A 17,152-nucleotide genomic window follows, 5' to 3' on the forward strand; every position below is an offset into this window, starting at 1 on the left:
CATAAACCTAATAAAATACAAATCAAATTAAGCAAAGAAAAGAGTATTTTTTTATTGTTGTGTGTGTGTGCGTGCGTGTGGCTGCGAGCCCAAAAATAAGTACCATCGAAATTCCACTTTACAAGCTTGGGAAAATCTCTTTAATTCTCAGGACGTCATCGCTTGCTTCGATACCTTCCTGTTTAAGGTGTATGAGATATTAAATATCAAGGTGCCTCCCCTTGGGCCAAAACTATATAAACTGCCTTGGTACAACAAAAGTCTAAAAATTTAAAAAATAATCGTAATAGGTACAACAAGTTGTATAGGGCTAGGTTAGGTTAGGTTGAACTGGCCGGTCCACGAGGACTTCACATAGACTGAATAAGTCCGTAGTGTTACCAGAAGTTTGTTTTAACAACCAAACTGAAAACCCTATCAAAAACCAGGACCTATGTTATAAAATAACTCCGTCCTCTTGGCAAATACTAGAAGCTTCCTAGGACTTAAGCCACTTGCTGCTTCTAGGTCTGACAGCTGTATCACTCCCAATAGCTGGAGTCTTAGCCTGGCAAGCGCGGGCACGAGTAAAGAACGCCCTCGATCGTTTCCTCCTCCAGCCCGCACTTCCTACATCTGCTATCACTGACCAAGCCTAATTTAAAGGCATGTGACGCCAGAAGGCAGTGTCCAGTCAGAATACCCGCCATAAGTCTACAGTCCTCTCTTTTTAATGACTTTGTGAATGACTTTGTTAGTCTAAGGTTGTAACACCTACACATAATCTTCGACACTTTACAGCCCCGCGCTTGAACCTACGCTTTTCCTGCTTGGCCGATCATGTGAACGTCTCGCTTTCGCTTAATTTCCCCCAGTCTAATTGGGACGTCTACGGAGCAAGCTTCAAGTGATGCGCCCTTTTTAGCATGTTCATCCGCTTTTTCATTCCCATCTATTCCCATATGCCCTGGGACCCAATATAGATGTATGCCCTGCAAAAATCGTTGGATCATGTGGTCCACTGGAGTACTTACCATTATATTCCACTGTAATGCAGCAATGGACCAACTCATGTTTCTACACGAACACATTGTAAGCCGATCATTGCTCGTTTTTAACGATTGTAATCACTACACGATGTTTATTGGACTGTGGGTACTCCATGGATTACTCTCATGTAATGCGAAGCTGAGGTATATGGTCCAGTCCTAGGACATCGCAATGTTAATTGGACCATATTTTTTGTATGAATTTTGGTTAATTTTGGAGTACTCGGTTGGTCCATAGCGAGTACTCCATACATGCATGCATGGAGTACTCGCGATTTTTGGAGGGTGCTTCTCTCTGTCCCGATTCTCTCCAGGGACTGCTTACACTCTAGCACGCATTTATATGCTGTGCTATGTGAGATTATTGCCTTAATTGCTGCTTCACTGCCAATATAAAAGTTAACACGATTGCAGCTTGCGCTATTTTCTTCCAGGGTTTCTACTGCTTTGGTTACGGCTACTATTTCCGGATCATCACAGTATACCGCAGACCCTACTCCTTTCACTGCTTTTGAACCATCTGTGTACACCTGTATCGCCTCGTCCGCCATTTGAGCACCCTTGCGCCAACCGTCCACCTCTATTGTGGCCTTAAGATCGCCCTCGAAGCGCAGATAGGGAATCAGGTAGTCTGTTCGTCTTGTGATTGATGGCGCTATACTACTATGGCCGTATGGTCGGCGCTCAAGCTGCCCCGACGCACCGAGCCTGGTTGCAGTTGTTAACGCTATGTTCTTTGCTACCATGTCTACAGGTGGAATGTGCAGAATGGCCTACAGTGCAGCTGTCGGGGTTGTTTGCAGGGCTCCCGCAATGCTAAGCATTGATAGTCTGCATACCCACTCAAATGTTTTGAGGTAGGCTACTTTTTGTGTGGCTTTCCACCAAACAAGAGCTCCATAGTACAGCATAGGGCTTACAATCGCTGTAAAAACCTAATGAGAAAGATAGGACGATAAGTCCCACGTACACCCCAGCATACTTTTACATGCATAAAGTGCCGTTGAAGCCTTCTTCACCCTCTCCTCCACGTTGAGCTTCCATGACAGCTTACTCTCTAGGATGATTCCTAGATATTTTGTGCAAGGTTTCTCCTGTAGGGTCACCCCTCCTAACTTAGGCCTGTCCAATTTGGGACCTTGTACCTCTTTGTAAACAAGACCATATCCGTCTTATCCGCGTTGACTTTCAACCCGACATTTGATGCCCAGGTATGAATATCCCAAAGCGCCCGATCCATCAAAGAGCTAATCGTTGGAAGGCACTTTCCACTTATGACAATTGCAACGTCATCCGCGTAAGCCGTAAGTTTTACGGGTCCCTCATCGAATCGCCTGAGCAGTTGGTTGATGGCCAGCGTCCACAGCAGAGGTGATAGCACCCCTCCCTGCGGCGTTCCCTGTCCACTGATTTCGTGGCCTCGTACAATCCCCACTGTGATGTAATCTTCCTGCAATTTAGCATAAAGCTGATCCATCTCGTTAAGGCTGGATGCACTTTAATGTAATTAAGACCATCCATAATCACCCATTTAGAAACATTGTTGAAAGCCCCGGCAATGTCTAAGAAGACTCGTAGAGCATATTCCTTATATTCCAGGGCTCTCTCTATGCTTATTACCACCCTATGCAATGCGGTGTCTACCGACTTGCCTTTGGTGTACGCATGTTTTGTTGTGGAGAGTAGCTTTTCATCCTCATAGGACTTTATGTACACATCTATCAGCCTCTCAAAGGTTTTGAGCAGAAATGATGTTAAGCTAATGGGTCTATAGTCTTTGGGATACACGTGACCGATCTTCCCCGCTTTTGGTAGGAAAGCTACACGAGCAGTTCTCCAAGACTGGGGTAGGTAGATGATTCAGTCTTATGCACCCATCGAATATTTCTTTAAGCCATTCCACGACCGCCCTACTTGAAACTTGTAGCATGGCCGGGAATATACAATCTGGGCCCGGCGATTTAAACTTAGAAAACGTCTTCACTGCCCATTCGATCTTAGTATCGGTCACCAAGCCCGGCACTACCCGCTCCGTGATCGAAGTGTGAGTGCTGTCTGCTGGCTCTTCTAAACCATCTCCCGATGGGAAATGTGTATCGAGAAGCACCTCAAGGGATTCCTCACTATTACGTGACCATTCCCCGTTCTCTTTCTTTATTAGTCCCTGGACTATGTTTCCCCTTGCTAGGACTTTTCTCAACCGTGCTGTTTCGCTGGACACGCTTCGCTTTCCGCGGTCTTCACTAGCTTAAACATTAGTTTTACCTGTCTTCTTAGAAGGCTCAGCTCATTGCTCCACCATGGCGGATTTTTTTTCCTCTGAATCTTCTTAGAGGCAAGCTTTGTTATACGCTGTCATAAGCGTCCTTGTTAGGAATTCATTGGATTGCTCCAGTTCTTCCACATTGGCAACCTCTTTGGGTTGTCCCATTTTCATTTCTACCTGTTTCTGGAATTCAGTCCAGTTTGTTGACCTAGGGTTTCTAAAGGTTCCTGCCTTCTCTACCCTCTTTAGGGGGATGCTGAAGCTGATATACGCATGGTCGGAGAAGGATGGTCTCTCAAGAACCATTCAATCATTCCTTGATATATCACGTTCGGAGCTCAGTGTAATATCCAAAACATTGCTGGATGTTAGACCAATGTATGTAGGGACATTTCCCCTGTTGGCTATCTGCAAATTGGTTTGAAGGATGTAACAAAATGGAGAGTCGCCTCTCTCGTTCGTATCTGCTCCTCCCCACGAATTGTGGTGCGCATTTGCATCCGCGCCTATGACCAACCGCCCTTTGCACCCTTCGTCCTGTACTAGCCTGGGCCATGTAGCAGAATTCCAGGATAAATGCCTGCTTATTCCTTTGCTCAACGGCAACCACTACGAGGTCCTCAGTAGTGTAATTAGGCAGCATATATGAATGCAGCTGTTTCCTTACCATTACTACAGCTCGCACTCGTCCTTCCGTTTCCGCATAGTAAACACCAAATCCGCGCACGTATAGGGCTAATACTGCGGATACTTTCCTCAAAGAACAATATACAACCAATGTGAAACAGTTTAACGTTTTCGATAAATTTCTGTACAACCAGTATATGGCAAGGCTCGAAACGGATCTAAAAGAAAATCTTAAGGCCTTTTGGAATTTTATGCGCTCCAAACGTGGCTCTTCTAATATTCCCACTTGCATGTACTTTAATGGCAAGAGTGCCCAGTCTCTGGATGGTTCTGTTGAACTCTTCGCTGAATTCTTTATTTATTTATTTATTAGTCTACAAATTTAACAATTAATCAGACTAAATAGTGTATAGTATAAAAAACAAACAAAAGGCTTGGCAACTTAAATATATAATAATTACAAAAATATACTGTATACTTATGTATTAAATCATTCAAATGAAAAGACACACAGAGGTATAGGGGGTTACACCTTACATATTTAAGGTAGTAAGTAGGTACTTTTTAATTCTGAGAATCGGATCGCATGTATCTAAATTTTTGCAGTGACTATTGAAATCATGACAAATACCACGAAGTGGGTCATGCATTTCAATGTTCGATCTGCATGTACTTATATGCAGTTCTTGAATCTAGACGGTCTGACTGGCACGTTGAACTTAATTTCGCTAAGCAGAAATGGGCTAGCTATCATCCCTCTTAGGAGTTTTACTATAAATAAGACATTAAGCATCTCCCTACGGCTCTGTAATGTAGGCAACTGTAATAGTTTTAACCGGCTGCAGTACGGTGGAAGATTCTTTGACGTGTCGCAAGGCAATTGTTTCAAAGCAAAAAGCGAAAACTGTTTTTGGACCGATTCCAGTTTATCACAGTGAATTTGATAACGTGGGCTCCAGATTATCGAAGCATTCCAATATTGGCCTCACCAATGATGTAAAAAGAGTTTTAGTAACGTACGGATCATTAAATTCCTTAGACCACCTTTTCACGAACGCCAAAGTACATTTAGCCCTATTAAAGCAAGTTTCTATATGTAACCTAAAGTCAAGCTTAGGGTCCATTGTAACACCTAGGTCAGTGAAGTTGGTGACTTGCTTAATAACATAATCTCCAATCACATACTCATGGGAATTAAAGGGTTTTCGTGTAAAACACATGAACTTACACTTCGGAAGGTTTAGTGACATGAGGTTAGCATTACACCATACAACTGAGCTGCTCAGATCCAACTGAAGAAGTGCTCTATCCTCTGGTGAGCGGATAGGCATAATAAGTTTCACGTCATCCGCATACATCAACGGCTTGCAGTGCTGCAAAACACTTGGTAGGTCGTTAATGAATAGTAGAAATAACACAGGCCCAAGGTGGAACACCAGAAGTTACATTGATGAATTTGGACCAACAGTTGGTAAAAATAACTGTTTGTTTACGTTTATTCAAATAAGAAGAAACCCAAGAGAAAAGTAAAGGAGGAAAGCCTAACGCTTCCCGCGGCAGTCGGTTCTATGTACCGGAGCGACTCGGGATTTTTCCCGACCAAGGACTGTCATTTCAGTGTAACCCCATTTAATTTGTTTCGTCCCTCCCACAAATTGTCATCCTCCCAGCAGCTCCTTGCAGCAGGACTGCTCCATATTCTCTTGCTCCGGGAAGGTATCGAATCCAATCCGGGTCCGTCTCCTGGCCCCGGTCCTGAGAAATGGTTTTGCTGCATCTGCCGGAAAAGAATCTTTTTAGGACGGTCATACTCTGTTCAGTGTGTCTCGTGTAAGGGATGGTTGCATCGGACAGGTTGTTCTGGGCTTGATCCCAAAACCCGACGTCCACGTAACTTTTATAAATCTTTTGTGGCTCCTTGCTGTTCACGCCCAAGGGCGCCTCGTAGTCTACGTCTAAGCGCCCCCCCATTACCTTCCAGCAGCCCCGCTGCTCAGCAAGCCACAACAAGTACCCGCTGCTGCTCGCGCCTTACGGCGCCAACAACTCAAACAGCTGCTACCACTCATAACTACAATCTTCGTAGTAGAGTCGGAAGCAATGCTGAGCAACAGCCCCTGCCCCCGTCTTCTCCCCCCCTCTTTTCCGGCAGCAATCGTGTAGGTCAGGGAACCAGACTCTTAGTCCCTACCTCCGTTTGCACCGTTTGCCAGCACAGAATATATATGTTTGCGACATCCGCCCAAAGCAGCTCCTGCCTTGGGTGGTGCCACTTTCCTAGATGTTCTGGTCTCCGCGACGGCAACCCCTCGACGGGTTTCATCGCGCCATGTTGCCAGGTCGCAAACCCAAATCATCCGGGTACCCCAATGCTTGCCCAAGGACGCCCAGTCCCAGGGCCACAACAGCAATTGCGTCCTGGCCTTCCTCAACCCAGGCGTAGTCACCCGTCACTTACCCCCAGAGTGGCGACGTCTCCCCTCTTGCACTTCAGAATTCTGCAGTTAAACTGTAATGGACTAACTGGGAAGATTACGGAGATAGTCAATTTCATGAAGCGGCACAACATCCGCATTGCTGCGATTCAAGAGACTAAACTCACAGCACGATCTGCATTGCAGACCTGCTCTGGGTATAATGTCCACAGAAAAGATCGCGAGAGCGGAAATGGAGGCGGCCTCGCGTTTATAATACACCACTCTGTGCAGTATCACATATTTGATCCTGGCATCGACCGCAGGGACAACGTCTTAGAACGTCAAGGCCTATCTGTCCGGTCAGGCGATGCAAACCTAGAAATCATCAACATCTACATCCCCCCTGCCACCTGTTGCCCCGGTGGATACCGCCCTAATATCAGAGCCTTACTCACTGGAAACAATCGCATTATTTTAGGCGACTTCAATGCCCATCATGATCTATGGCATTCAAATTTGCGGGCGGACAGTAGGGGCGAGATGTTGGCGGATCAAATAGAAGAAACGACGTTCTGCACAATAAACGGAGACGCCCCCACACGTATGGTAGGAAGCTGTCACAGTTCGCCAGATATCTCAATCGTGAGCGCAGAACTCGTAAACTGCGTCAACTGGCAGCCGATGGTATCATTGGCATCCGACCACCTGCCTATACTTGTTTCGCTCGAGCGTACCGCCGACTTCATCGTCACCGAAAAACGCACTTTCATAAACTTTAAAAAAGGAAAGTGGGAAGAATATAAATCCTTTACAGACAACCTCTTTGCTGCCCTCCCTATCCCGACTGATGCCCGCCAAGGGGAGCGTGCCTTCCGCAAGGTCATTGAATCCGCCTCGGCACGTTTCATTCCCGCCGGGAGAATTCCCGAAATCCGGCCTCACTTCCCGGCGGAGGCCGCAAACTTAGCGAGAGAACGTGACCTTATAAGGCAGCTTGATCCAGGCGACCGCCAAATAAGGGATATAAACCAACGCATCAGATTGCTTGTGGATGAACACAAGCGGGCGAAATGGGAGGAGCACCTAAGAGGTTGTAACCTCTCTACCGGTGTGGGTAAACTTTGGTCCACCGTAAAGTCCCTATCGAATCCGACTAAGCACAAAGACAAAGTTTCCATCGCCTTTGGTGACAAAGTGCTGTCGGATGCGAAAAAATGCGCGAGCGCTTTCTGCCGACAATATATAATGCATTCTACGGTCGACAAAGTTAGACGGAGGGCCAACAGACACGCACATAAACACAAATTCAGCGCGTCACCAATCACCATCACCGCTAAAGAGGTTGAGGACGCCATTGGTCGCGCTAAACCATCCAAAGCAGTGGGCCCAGACGGCATAGCCATGCCGATGCTTAAAAGCCTAGGGAAAGAGGGTTTCAAATATTTAGCGCAGGTCTTCAACCTGTCTCTTTCCACCTTTGTCATACCCGAGAAATGGAGAATGGCCAAGGTGGTCCCGCTACTAAAGCCTGGTAAACCTGCTAACATAGGAGAGTCGTATCGTCCGATATCTCTCCTATCGCCAGTAGCAAAGACGCTCGAAGCCATTTTGCTCCCTTATTTGCAAGCAAATTTGCAACTAGCCTCCCATCAGCATGGCTTCAGAAAACTCCATAGCACTACCTCCGCGCTAAATGCCATCAGCACCCAGATAAATTGCGGTTTAAATCAAAACCCCCACCATAGAACAGTACTCGTAGCGCTAGACCTATCAAAAGCTTTTGATACGGTCAACCATGGCTCGTTACTGCAAGACCTGGAAGGGTCTACCCTTCCCCCATGTCTTAAAAGGTGGACCGCAAATTATCTGGGTGGTCGGCAGGCATCGGTGCTATTTAGAAACGAAACATCAAAGCCAAGGAGAATTAAACAAGGGGTGCCGCAGGGTGGTGTCCTATCCCCACTTTTGTTTAATTTCTACATATCTAAGCTATCTTCACCACCGGAAGGAGTCACAATCGTTTCCTACGCCGATGACTGCACAGTAATGGCCACAGGCCCAGGCCCACAGATCGATGAGCTATGCAATAAAATAAACGGCTACCTCCCTGATCTCTCCAGTTTTTTCGCCTCGCGAAACCTGGCATTATCACCGACTAAATCTTCCGCGACCTTATTTACAACATGGACGTCCCAAATGTCGACCATTTTGAACATCCACGTCGATGGCTCTACGCTACCGACTGTCCTACACCCCAAAATCTTGGGTGTGACGTTTGATCAGGATCTACATTTTGGTGAGCACGCAGCCGCAATTGTTCCGAGAATTCAGAGCCGTAACAAAATCCTCAAATCCCTTGCTGGCAGTACCTGGGGAAAAGATAAAGAAACGCTCATGACTACATACAAAGCAATTAGCCAGCCGATTACGTGCTACGCGTCACCCATATGGTCGCCAAGCCTAAAAATTACCCACTGGAAGAAGCTACAGGCCTGCCAAAATACTGCTCTCAGAATTGCCACGGGCTGTCTTCTTATGTCCCCAGAACACCATCTACATAATGAGGCGAGAATACTCCCCATCAGGGAAAGAAACGAGATGCTGACCAAACAGTTCCTGTTGAATACCCAGAAACCTGGGCATCCCAACAGACATCTGATTGACGAGCCAGCACCGCCTAGGGGCTTACGGAGTCATCTCCGTAAGCATTTTGAGGAAATACGGCATCTGAGAACACAGCCGTATGAAGCGAAAAAACATAAGCAGGTCCTTGGTGAACTCCACAAACAGGCGTCGGACCTTTATGCCGGGAATTGCCCGGTGAACCCAGTACTCAAAGTAAAGTATCCAAAACTTGCGGAAGAGGAACGCATACTCCCCAGGGAAACGCGTGTCACTCTGGCTCAACTTCGTTCTGGATACTGTAACAGGTTAAACTCTTACCTATCCAGAATCAACCCCGACATACAAAATGTATGCCCCGCTTGCAATGTGTCCCCACATGACACCAATCATCTCTTTAATTGTAATGTGGAACCAACGCCTCTAACACCCCTTTCCCTATGGTCCACCCCTGTTGAAACAGCAAGTTTCCTTGGACTCCCGTTAGAGGATATTGATGACAGTTTGTGATCGGTCGCGTCTGTTAGGTGGGGCGAAGCACTGCTACAACAACAACAACAACAACAGGAAAGCCTAACCGGTCGAGTTTGTGTAAGAGCAGAGAATGGGATACTTTATCAAAAGCCTTACTAAAATCTGTGTAAATAACATCAATTTCGCAGTTAGATTTAAAGCTATTGGATACAAGGGTCGTTAGACACTGTTGACTTTCCCTTACAAAATCCGTGCTGTGATAAGTCAATAACCTAAGATAGACTGAACGCCAGTTGCTTTGTGACAATGGCTTCGAACAGCTTGGGAATGGCATTGAGTTTAGCTATTCCTCTGTAATTTGTGAATTTGTGACACAAGATCTGCTGCCACTCTTATGGAGAGGAATTATAAATGGCTCTAATTTTGAAGATGATGTTGCTGTTCCGAATCTGCTCTAGGCTGTCACTGAACGATTAGATTTTGGATCGCTCACGATCTCCAATACCGATGTTGGCAATTCTATGTTAACACTAAAGCCCTCGCTGAAATGCGACAGTGATAGCGTCTGCGCGTATGTTCTGAAGCAGTGCAGCGTATCTGTATATTCACCTCTTTAGGTTAGGTTAGGTTGCAAGGACTGAGCTGGACACTATGGTAACAGCTCACTACTTAGGCCACCAATGGGCCAATTGTAATAACCTCTTTGCTACATCTTTAATTTCTCTCTTTCATCTGGCATTTTTATTGATACATGGAAACACCAGTTTTCTGCTTTTTGCTCAGGATCTCAAATTTTTCTGTAGAATCATTCCCCCATGACATTCCTGCCTTCTTCAAAGTGACCTTAATAATGTGGACGATTTGTGTCGCACCAATAATATTTTCTTAAATGTTAAAAAATGCTTTAATATGTCTTTCTCAAAATCCATGAGCTCCTATTCTTCGTTGTACTCTATTTCAGGCATCCAGTTGGCGTAAATTAACGAACATGTTGATTTAGGCGTTGTCTCTAACTCAAATTTCAAATTCACCAATCACATATGTTATGTGCTCCCAATGGCCTAAAGCAACCTTGCTTTTCTTCGCATATTTTTTTTTTTGTCCAAAGGTTCATCGTGTGCAGACGTGTTTTTGCTGGCTCCGTGTTTTTAATATTTTTCACTCTTCCTGTTGCGCCTTTTGCCTTTTTGACTTTTCAAATATAAAAATGGATAAATGCGATAAACCTTTCTCAAAAAAAGATAGCTTGATGGTGCCATGCAGTGGATTTTGCAAAAAATATTTCATCTCGCACCTGCTGTGAAGGCATCATATCCGAGTATGATGTGGGTTTATTCGTAAAAAACCGCAACATTAATTATATGTGCAATGAGTGTTTAAATGCATGTGATAAACTGAGTAATCTTATGAAAACATGCCGGTTTCATTAAAATCTGGATTTGAATCTACATATTTTGACCGCGTTTGAGTTGAGATTCAAGGTTTTGTCTGTGCAAATTAATGGCCTAAAAGAAGAGATTAACATAAATAATTCAAAACACGAATCGACCAACAATAACAATTTAAAGTGCTTGCAGGCAATGTCGTACACACTACATAATGGTGGTCATCCGCTTAGTAATTCAATCAACAATAAATATAATCTTAATTGCACGCATGTTCCACAACCATTATGAGTGTCTGGTTCTATCACTCCCACACTAGGCCAGTCGCACGCACTGTGCCAATGTTCTAAGGGTCGATCTCCTTTACCTAATGCTTTTGGCTTTAATATTGTCCTGTCAAGTATGCATGTAAACGATAATTTAAATATTACTGTTAACACAAGCAGAGCCGATGCTAATGCTGCTGCTATTAACAGTGTTTTACTGCTGTTAACACGAAACTGATATCGCCAATACTTGCCGCCCTACATTTAAGTTAACGTCACATTCACCCATAGCACTTACCCGCCAAGTAAACAAATATATCATTGAGCCACTTAGGCACCTGAGTCAAATATGTCTTAGCCACACTGGCAATTAGTAACCACACATTTTTAATTTAAACAGGAAAAGCTAAAGTAAATGATAACTCAAATATCCAGTTGGCTATTTTTATTGATTTTTCAAGGGCAAGCCATTTCAAGGCTAAACCTATTTCATCGTATGATGAAATTAGTTTTAAGTAAACATTTAAACATTACTTAGAACTTAAGCACAAAACGATTGTATGTAGTGGTAAGTAAATAACTTATAAATAAGAGCTGAATAAAGATGAACAGATTTTGATTGACTTACCAAACAAGGCGGTGTACTTTTTAAAAACCTTCCGCGTTTCGTGTGAAAGTTAAGTGGCGATCCTGCCAGGAGGCAAAAATAATAATCCTCGAAGACATAACGTAACATTTTGAGCGGGATTAAATAAAGAATAAGTATATTTAGAAGGAGGAGAAAAAAACACACACAAAAAAAAGAAAACAACAACAACAAGTAAGGAAGGTTAAGTTCGGGTGTAACCGAACATTACATACTCAGTTGAGAGCTATGGTGACAACATAAGGGAAAATAACCATGCAGGAAAATGAACCGAAGGTAATCCTGGAATGTGTTTGTATGACATGTGTATCAAATGAAAGGTATTAAAGAGTATTTTATGAGGGAGTGGGCATTGTTCTATAGGTGGACGCCATAAAGGTTGATCAGGGTTGACTCTAGAATTTGTTTGTACGATATGGGTATCAAATGAAAGGTGTTAATGAGTATTTTAAAAGGGAGTGATCCTTAGTTCCATAGGTGGACGCCGTTTCGAGATATCGCCATAAAAGTGGACCAGGGATGACCCTAGAATTTGTTTGTACGATATGGGTATCAAATGAAAGGGGTTAAAGAACATTTTAAAAGAGATTGGGCCTTAGTTCTATAGGTGGACGCCTTTTCGAGATACCGCCATAAAGGTGGACCAGGGGTGACTCTAGAATGCGTTTGTACAATATGGGTATCAAACGAAAGGTGTTAATGAGTATTTCAAAAGGGCGTGGGGCGTGGTGGACGCCTTTTCGAGATATCGCCATTAAGGTGGACCAGGGGTGACTCTAGAATGTGTTTGTACGATATGGGTATCAAATTAAAGGTATTAATGGGGGTTTTAAAAGGGAGTGGTTGTAGTTGTATAGGTGGTCGCCTTTTCGAGATATCGGCATAAAGGTGGACCAGGGGTGACTTTAGAATGCGTTTGTACAATATGGGTATCAAACGAAAGGTGTTAATAAGTATTTTAAAAGGGCGTGGGGCTTAGTTCTATAGGTGGACGCCTTTTCGAGATATCGCCATAAAGGTGGACCAGGGGTGACTCTAGGATGTGTTTGTACGATATGGGTATCAAATTAAAGGTATTAATGAGGGTTTTAAAAGTGAGTGGTGGTAGTTGTATAGGTGGTCGCCTTTTCGGGATATCGGCATAAAGGTGGACCAGGGGTGACACTAGAATTTGTTTGTACGATATGGGTATCAAATAAAAGGTGTTAATTAGTATTTTAAAAGGGAGTGATCCTTAGTTCAATAGGTGGACGCCGTTTCGAGATATCGCCATAAAGGTGGACCAGGGGTGACCCTAGAATTTGTTTGTACGATATGGGTATCTAATGAAAGGGGATAATGAGCATTTTAAAAGGTTCTATAGGTTCTATAGGTGGACGCCTTTTCGAGATATCGCCATAAAGGTGGAACCGGGGTGACTCTAGAATGCGTTTGTACAATATGGGTATCAAACGAAAGGTGTTAATGAGTATTTTAAAAGGGCGTGGGGCTTAGTTCTATAGGTTAACGCCTTTTCGAGATATCGCCATAAAGGTGGACCAGGCGGGACTCTAGAATGTGTTTGTACAATATGGGTATCAAACGAAAGGTGTTAATGAGTATTTCAAAAGGGCGTGGGGCGTGGTGGACGCCTTTTCGAGATATCGCCATAAAGGTGGACCAGGGGTGACTCTAGAATGTGTTTGTACAATATGGGTATCAAAGGAAAGTGTTAATGAGTATTTTAAAAGGGCGTGGGGCTTAGTTCTATAGGTTAACGCCTTTTCGAGATATCGCCATAAAGGTGGACCAGGCGGGACTCTAGAATGTGTTTGTACGATATGGGTATCAAATTAAAGGTATTAATGAGGGTTTTAAAAGAGAGTGGGGGTAGTTGTATAGGTGGTCGCCTTTTCGAGATATCGGCATAAAGGTGGACCAGGGGTGACTCTAGAATGCGTTTGTACAATATGGGTATCAAACGAAAGGTGTTAATGAGTATTTTAAAAGGGAGTGGGCCTTAGTTCTATAGGTGGACGCCTTTTCGAGATATCGCCATAAAGGTGGACCATGGGTGAATCTAGAATGTGTTTGTACGATATGGGTATCAAATTAAAGGTATTAATGAGGGTTTTAAAAGGGAGTGTTGGTAGTTGTATACGTGGTCGCCTTTTCGAGATATCGGGATAAAGGTGGACCAGGGGTGACACTAGAATTTGTTTGTACGATATGGGTATCAAATAAAAGGTTTTAATGAGTATTTTAAAAGGGAGTGATCCTTAGTTCAATAGGTGGACGCCGTTTCGAGATATCGCCATAAAGGTGGACCAGGGGTGACCCTAGAATTTGTTTGTACGATATGGGTATCTAATGAAAGGGGTTAATGAGCATTTTAAAAGGTTCTATAGGTGGACGCCTTTTCGAGATATCGCCATAAAGGTGGAACCGGGGTGACTCTAGAATGCGTTTGTACAATATGGGTATCAAACGAAAGGTGTTAATGAGTATTTCAAAAGGGCGTGGGGCTTAGTTCTATAGGTGGACGCCTTTTCGAGATATCTCCATAAAGGTGGACCAGTGGTGACTCTAGAATGTGTTTGTACGATATCGGTATCAAATTAAAAGTATTAATGAGGGTTTTAAAAGGGAGTGGTGGTAGTTGTATAGGTGGTCGCCTTTTCGAGATATCGCCATAAAGGTGGACCAAGGGTGACTCTAGACTTTGTTTGTACGATATACCTATCAAATGAAAGGTTTTAATGAGTCTTTTTAAAAGGGAGTGGGCCTTAGTTCTATAGGTGGTCGACTTTTCGAGATATCGCCGTAAAGGTGGACCAGGGGTGACTCTAGAATATGTTTGTACGAAATGGGTATCAAATGAAAGGTGTTAATGAGTATTTTAAAAGGGCGTGGGGCTAAGTTCTATAGGTGGACGCCTTTTCGATATATCGCCATAAAGGTGGACCAGGGGTGACTCTAGAATGGGTTGTACGATATGGGTATCAAATGAAAGATGTCAATGAGTCTTTTTAAAAGGGAGTGGGCCTTAGTTCTATAGGTGGTCGACTTTTCGATATATCGCCATAAAGGTGGACCAGGGGTGACTCTAGAATGGGTTTGTACGATATGGGTATCAAATTAAAGGTATTAACGAGGCTTTTAAAAGGGAGTGGTGGTAGTTGTATATGTGAAGGCGTTTTCCAGATATCGACCAAAATATGGACCAGGGTGACCCAGAACATCATCTGTTGGATACCGCTAATTTATTTATATATATAATACCACGAACAGTATTCCTGCCAAGATTTCAAGTGTTTTTTATTTCGCCCTGCAGAACTTTTTCATTTCATTCTACTTAATATGGTAGGTGTCCACTCATTTTACAAAGTTTTTTTCTAAAGTTATATTTTGCGTCAATAAACCAATCCAAGTACCATGTTTCATCCCTTTTTTCGTATTTGGTATAGAATTATGGCATTTTTTTCGTTTTTGGTAATTTTCGATATCGAAAAAGTGGGCGTGGTCATAGTCGGATTTCGGCCATTTTTTATACCAATACAAAGTGAGTTCAGATAAGTACGTGAACTGAGTTTAGTAAAGATACATATATCGACTGTGTATAAAAACTGGGCGTGGCTTCAGCGATTTCGCCCTTTTTCACAGAAATAAGTTATTGTCCCAGAATCTAAGCCCCTACCAAACTTCACAAGGATTGGTAAATTTTTGTTCGACTTATGGCATTAAAAGTATCCTAGACAAATTAAATGAAAAAGGTCGGAGCCACGCACATTTTGAAATTTTCTTTTATTTTTGCATTTTGTTGCACCATATCATTAATGGAGTTGAATTTTGATATAATTTACTTATATACTGTAAAGGTGTTAAATTTTTTGTTAAAATTTGACTTAAAAAAATTTTTTTTTTAAAAGTGGGCGTGGTCGTTCTCCGATTTTGCTAATTTTTATTAAGCATACATATAGTAATAGGAGTAAAGTTCCTGCCAAATTTCATCATGATATCTTCAACGACTGCCAAATTACAGCTTGCAAAAATTTTAAATTACATTCTTTTAAAAGTGGGCGGTGCCACGCCCATTGTCCAAAATTTTACTAATTTTCTATTCAGCGTCATCTGTTCAACTCACCTACCAAGTTTCATCGCTTTATCAGTCTTTGGTAATGAATTATCGCACATTTTCGGTTTTTCGAAATTTTCGATATCGAAAAAGTGGGCGTGGTTATAGTCCGATATTGTTCATTTTAAATAGCGATCTGAGATGAGTGCTCAGGAACCTACATACCAAATTTCATCAAGATACCTAAAAATTTACTCAAGTTATCGTGTTAACGGACAGACGGACGGAGGGACGGACATGGCTCAATCAAATTTTTTTTCGATCCTGATGATTTTGATATATGGAAGTCTATATCTATCTCGATTCCTTTATACCTGTACAACCAACCGTTATCCAATCAAAGTTAATATACTCTGTGAGCTCTGCTCAACTGAGTATAAAAACATAAAATTCCCTGTGCTAAGGGATATGTTTAAATAAACAAAGAAAAATAAATATCTCCATAGGGAACAAAAATTGCATTGAAACCAAAGTGGTGATTTAATGGTAATTGAAACAGCCTATCTATGATTAAAACATACACCAGAGCGCACCCAGTTGCATTTCTTTGATATCATCAGCGAATCCAGATAAAAGTGGACAACTACAAAAGGACAACTACAGTGAGTCGATGTTTGTTTATAAGATATGTATTTACATTAAAACTAGGAATTATTTCGTAAGTATTTCGCTGCCTTGACAATATTGAGGAACAAGGTAACGAATGAAGCAAATGATATACTTTCAAATTATGGGACAGTATTGAACTTTGACGCCATATTGGCCCGCCTTGATTTCGCGTATGCTGACAAGAGACCTGCTCACATTATTGAGCAGGAAATTAGTATATTGCGTTAGGGCAATAACACTATCATTGAATACTATAATAAAGTGAATGAAAAATTAACCTTACTTATAAATAAAACGATAATGACCTACGGATCAGATAGTGCGGTGACCAAAGAATTAAATTCTAAAACTAGGCGCGATGTGTACGAATATTTATTACGGGATTAAATGGAAATTTTTCCCAAGTACTGTTTTCACTTTCGCTGTTTTCGATTTGCCAAGAAAGAAATTGGCAGGTCAAACTTTCTCCAACAAGAACTAGTTATGGGAATGTGTTCAAAAAACTTGGTTTGATATACCCGTAGAAACCTGCCAGACTTTAATCAATAATATGGTCAAAAGAATGGGTAAAGTAGTTCAAAATGAAGGTGGATATACTGGTTATTAACTAAGCAATGTTAAATGTGTTAAAAAAAGTTTTGTTTCATATATTTTTTTTATACTTACTATCTCATCAAAATTGTACCTATTTTTATGAG

The 17,152-nt window shown here is 42.6% G+C and overlaps 1 protein-coding gene across 3 annotated transcripts in view; it reads right to left on the reverse strand.

Moving 5' to 3' along the window:
• The window catches only part of LOC137234670 (uncharacterized), a 485,943-nt gene that overhangs the window by 391,558 nt on the left and 77,233 nt on the right, over positions 1–17,152 (reverse strand). The window contains exon 1 of one of the 3 annotated variants that reach the window (XM_067758147.1): positions 11,714–11,731. The exons of the other annotated variants lie outside the window; for them this stretch is intronic. The gene's annotated coding sequence lies outside the window, so the exon portion shown is untranslated. Of the gene's footprint in view, positions 1–11,713; positions 11,732–17,152 lie in introns of those variants that run through there. 3 annotated transcript variants of the gene reach the window in all.

Source organism: Eurosta solidaginis, chromosome X, assembly GCF_040869045.1.
Source record: "Eurosta solidaginis isolate ZX-2024a chromosome X, ASM4086904v1, whole genome shotgun sequence".
Lineage (NCBI taxonomy): Eukaryota > Metazoa > Arthropoda > Insecta > Diptera > Tephritidae > Eurosta > Eurosta solidaginis.